Source organism: Myotis davidii, unplaced genomic scaffold (genome assembly GCF_000327345.1).
Source record: "Myotis davidii unplaced genomic scaffold, ASM32734v1 scaffold815, whole genome shotgun sequence".
NCBI classification, from domain to species: domain Eukaryota; kingdom Metazoa; phylum Chordata; class Mammalia; order Chiroptera; family Vespertilionidae; genus Myotis; species Myotis davidii.
In genome coordinates this window covers 673968-679639 of record NW_006288179.1, presented here as the reverse complement: position 1 = coordinate 679639, position 5672 = coordinate 673968, and positions in this window count along the sequence as shown.

Sequence of the window (5672 nt, the reverse complement as noted above, 5' to 3'; positions counted from 1 at the left end):
TGATTGTTTTAGGGCAGTCTGTTCATGTATTTGTTTGCTTTTCTGTTTGGGTGTTTTTTGCTTCTTCGCATTTCAAATCTTTGACTTGATTCTTGTACTCCTCTGGTCTGCTGTTGGTGTCTGTATAATATTCTTTATTTCAGTCAGTGTATGCTTAATTTCTAGTTGGTTCTTTATCACAACATCGAGGGATCTCACTACATTTATTGGCAGTTTCTAGCAAATTATTGAAAGACCTTAAAAGTGCGTTTTTTAGCTCTATACCCTCCATTTCTGTCATGTTTCTTTGTCTCCGCATTTTTTATGCTTTCTTGTTGCACCCCCTTGTGGTCTTTGTGTTCAGTCTTGTTGTAGTTAAGCCTTGATTGTTGGGAGCAATACGGGGGTGATTTGACCTCCAGGCTAGCTTGCTATGAGAGCCAGCTATGTCTGCACCAATGTTTCTTACTGACCTTACATAGTGACAAATGAATACGGTATCTCTTACAATTCCTCAAACCAAATATTCCACAATTTTAGTGACCATTTTAAAGCAATTATTGGCTATAATTTTTTTTTTTTGTTAATCCTTATCTGAGGATGTTTTTTCCCATTGCTTTTCAGAGAGAGAATAAGGGGGAGAGAGAAAGAGAAAGGGAGAGGGAGAGGGAGAGGGAGTGAGAGAGAGTGAAAGAGAGAGCGAGAGAGAGAGAGAAACATTGATATGAGAGACACATCTACTGGTTGCCTCTCAAACGTGCCCCAACCTTCTTATAGGAGATCATGTCTTTTAATTTCTGAATCGTTACAGTCCTATTGTGAATGAAGCTAATCCATCTCTTTTGTATGTAAAGGTCTTTGAGAACAAAAGAATTGGAACTGAAGAGCCATGAAAACCATTTACATTCTCAAAGAGACTGCACTGGATACTGACTGGTGCCTTCCTAACCGAGAAAACTGTGGGGTGCTGTGCCAGTATCAGGGTCAGTGATTGGTGGGGGCTCAACAGCTGTAGTTGCTTTGTTCATGTACTTCAGTCTCTCCTCATTTAAACATGCACAGACGCACCCTAGCTGGTTTGACTCAGTGGATAGAGCATGAGTCTGTGGACTGAAGGGTCCCAGGTTCGATTTCGGTCAGGAGCACATGCCTAGGTTGTGGCCTTAATCCCCAGGAGAGGGTGTGCAGGAGGTAGCTGATGATTGATTCTCTCTCTGAAATCAATAAAAATATGTTAAAAAAAATAAACATGCACAGATGCAAATGTTCTCTTATAAGCAGGAGACTGGGAAAAATAGCCAGAGAGTGTTTTGCTTGTGTTCCTTGGTACTGCATGCACCACACTGGCTTTGGCTCATAGCTCTGAATTTTGTAAAGACGTAGAGCCAGAAAACTCATTAGGAGCAGAAAAAGATCTTGGGAGAGGTGTTCCTAAAAGGGGTGGGGAGAGGGAGGCTGGAGAGGGCAATACGGAGTGTAGAGTTTCGTTTTGAAGAAATGAAAATGTTCTTAAATTAATGTGGTGATGGTTGTATAACTGTAAATATACTAAAAGCCACTGAATTGTACACTTTGCTTGGTATGTGAAGGATATCTTCATAAGGAGGTTTTCAAATGGAGGTAGAGAAAAGGCTAAAATGAATGTAAATAATGTGAGTAATGCTTTTGCCCTGACATATAAAGTAAATGGTCTGACTAGCAATAGAAATATTTTCATGCAATCGTTTTTATATTCAAAGTGGAAATCATGGGGAGAGCTTCTTGTCACCCAGAGCCCTAGAGGGCCTGCTCAGCACCCTGGTGGTGGTGCCTGGTCACATCTTGAGATGTGGCAATGGTGCTTTTTTCTTTACTCGTTTTGAAAACCGGCTCTAACATGCATCAGTGTGACTATGGGATAGACTTACCAGACAGGAAAGAAAACACAAAATCACCTAGGCAGACAGTTCCCTTTTTGCTTTTTCTTTTTGGTTTTATCATAATTTGAAATGTACCTAACTGCCCTAACCAGTTTGGCTCAGTGGATAGAGCATCGGCCTGCGGACTCAAGGGGCCCAGGTTCGATTCCGGTCAAGGGCATGTACCTTGGGTGTGGGCACATCCCCAGTGGGGAGTATGCAGGAGGCAGCTGATCGATGTTACTCTCTCATCGATATTTCTAACTCTCTATCCCTCTCCCTCCCTCTCTGTAAAAAATCAATAAAATATACTTTAAAAAAGATGTCTAACACAGCATATATTTTTTAAAATTAGAAATAGCCTAAATGCCCATTAGTGCTTAAATAAATCATGGTGTTTGAAAACATCATGTTTTCTCTCCACTAACTTTCAAATATTGTGTCACTCAGGAAAAAGAAAGTTTGAATTAAAAGTAATACTTGAGCCCGGCAGATGTGGCTCAGTGGTTGAACATCGACCTATGAACCAGAAGGTCATGGTTCCATTTCCAGCAGGGGCACAAGCACCAGTTGTGGGCATGGCCAGATGTGCAGGAGGCAGCCAATCAATGAGTCTTGATGTTTCTATCTCTTCCTCTCCCTTCCTCTTTGAAATCAATAAAAATTTGAATATTCAAGATGTGTTGTTACTTGAATTGTAGAATGTGGTCTTATAAATTTGTTAGTTAAGTGTGAAGTTTGCCAGATCTATAACATCTTTCTATTCATGCCATTCCAATTAGCATAGAAAATTATCTTTGGAATTCAAAGTAAGAAATGGGCCACCAAGAAATGGTCAATTTAAACTATAAAGACGGTGTGCCCTTGAAATGGACACAATTAGATGCTCAATTAATGCCTGTCTACTGAAGAAAGAAGGCCCAGACATGAACATTTACTGAGGTATCTCATTTATCTCTGCTTCAGTAATCTGTCTGTTTTCTTCTTCCTATATTTCCTTTGTGGGCTATTGTGCTACAAAAATGCCTCCATTATCAGATTCAAAATTGAATCCTATGATACTGTAGCCTGAGGAAAAGGAAGCATTGAATATCATTCCTAGTTTTAGACCCAGAAGATACTTAGGAAATGTTACTGTATACACACCACATTCAACATTACTGCTTTTAATTTCTTTTTTACGGGTGCAATGGAGATTAATTTGCATGAGCTCTTTTCAATTTCTGTAATAAGATCCAAATTTTGCATTAAGCTTTCCATCTCAAAAGCAAACAGTTAAAAAGGACACATTTCTTCTTTCAAGTGTTTTTATTATAGTTCTATTTTACAGTCCCTGCGTCTAATATTCACTTAAATGCTTGAATATATATACCCGTAGGTTCTACTTTGTTTTTTGTTTGTTCATTTCCTGATTACCTCCTGTTTCTACCAGAAAACTTCCTAAGTTTCAAATGCTGCATAACTTGAAAAAGCACTAAACCTATCAACAGGAATGTCTCCAGATCCAGGAAGGCATTTGTTGTCTTAAATAAAAAGTCAGGACTGGTCAACTGCTCAGCGACAGTGTTTCATGAAGAGAGCATTTACTGTGGATCCTGAATATGAACTGGTTATAGAATTTGAAATTTCGGAAAAGTACAAAATCCACTGAAACACAGGGGACTTCCCATTCTATGCTATTGCTATTAAACACTGAACTAGATTATGGAATTATGATATGTATGTTCTTTTCATAAAGCTCATGCTCTCACGTGATACTTTCTAATTGCAACAGAGCTGCGGGTTCTAGAGATCAGACTGCCATCTCAGTAAATCAACAGCAGCCTCCTGTTGTCCTCAGTTTCACCTGAGAGGTGCACTAAGAGGATGAACTTAAACCCATCAGCCTTTAGAACCAACCTTCAGTTAACCAGGGATGACCAGCAAATGATATCTCAAGGAAATAATCAGACAAATCCAGAAAGGGAGAGGCTCTGCAGAACAATTTTCATGATTTCTAGCAAAAGTCAATGCAACTAAAAATAAAACAAAGATAGAGACCACAGGGGCTGAGAGCTGTGCTAATTCGAAGAAACTTAAGGGATAGAAACAAGATACAATGCATGATCCTGGATTGGATGCTGATTGGAGAATTAGTTAAAGAACCATATTTATGCTCTACCAGTGTGACTCGGTGGATAGAGTGTCAGCCTGAGGACTAAAGGGTCCAGGTTCCCTACTGGTCAAGGGCACTACTATATCTTGGTTGTAGGCTCCTCCACGGCCCTGGCTGGGACTCCTGCAGGAGACCAATAGGTATCTCTCTCTGTCTTTCCCTCTCTTTCCCACTCTCTCTAAAAATCAATGGAGCCCTAGCCGGTTTTGTTCAGTGCATAGAGTGTTGGCCTGGGCACTGAAGGGTCCCAGGTTCATTTCCTGTCGAGGCCACATGCCCGGGTTGTGGGCTTGGTCCCCAGTGTGGGGCCTGCAGGAGGCGGCCAATCAATGATTCTCATTATTTTTGTTTCTCTCTCTTCTTTGTTGTTTCTTTCTCTCTCTCTCTCTCTCTCTCTCTCTCTCTCTCTCTCTCTCTCTGCCTTCCTCTCTGAAATCAATAAAAATATATTTTAAAAAATAAAAATAAAGTAAAAATAAATGAAAAAATATCCTTGGGAAAGGATTTAAAAATAGAAGAACGATATTTATGATTTTATTTCATTTGGATAAAAAAACACCCTGTGTGCATTTGTGTGTATATACATGCACAGAAAAGGTTTAGAAGGATGCATGGAGAAACACTAAAGTCCATCCCTAGCTAACACCTCCCTGTTATCTGAGTTGTGGGAATGTAGTGTTTTTATTTTACTTATACTGTGTGTTACACATCCTTTCCTCAAAATGGATTTATGACTCTGAGTAATCATACAATGTTAAAACCGCCAATGGATACTGCTGATAATATTGAAAACAATGATAACGCTCAGGAATTCTCACATCTCACCAATTCTAACACTTGGGGTATCTTTAACACCCAGAATGACAGGGGAAATACAGACTGCTCAGTGAATAACATTAAGACAACAGGAAATCTGAGGGGGAAACTCAAAGGTATGCCTATGGAATCCTTCAAGAGACAAACTAACTTCACATAGCAACAGAACAAGGCAGGGCACCCACTGAGCCCTCTGATTGGCTCCGGGCACAGAGCAGTTTCATTCCTGGGGACCAGGCAGTCATCTAGTTCATTCTTATCCAATCAAAGAGATTCAGTCAGTGTGGAGACTGTGAAGTTGTTCTTTGGGGCAGTAATCATAAAGCTAATGAAACTGAGTCCTTCTAGGGTGAAGGGAAGGACCCTCAAGAACTCTGGAGGGGGAGAAACCAAGATGGCAGCATAGGTTAATGCCGGAGATTGCTGCCTTGAACAAGCACTTCAAAAATAAAACTAAAAGACTGAACGGACATCATCCAGAACCACAGGAAGGCTGGCTGAGTGGAAATTCTACAACTAGGAGGAGGGAGAATATCTTACCCAGACTCAGAGGAGGTGCAGTGCTGAAGTGAAATACTAAGGTGCGGAGTGAATGCGGAGTGGGCTGGTGGCTGAGGGCGCGGTTGTCTGTTTCAATCGGGAGGGAGTCTCAGACTCTGAGCTTCAGATCCGGGCGAGTCTCTAGGGACCCAGACTCAAACGGAAGAAGAGGGATTGTCTGGCTTCAGTCGGAACTCGAAGGCAGCTTTCTCTCCGAGGTTGGAGAGGTTGCTGGGACTCTGAGAGGCAGAGCCCCTGGGGACGGCACTGAGAGCAGGCATAAC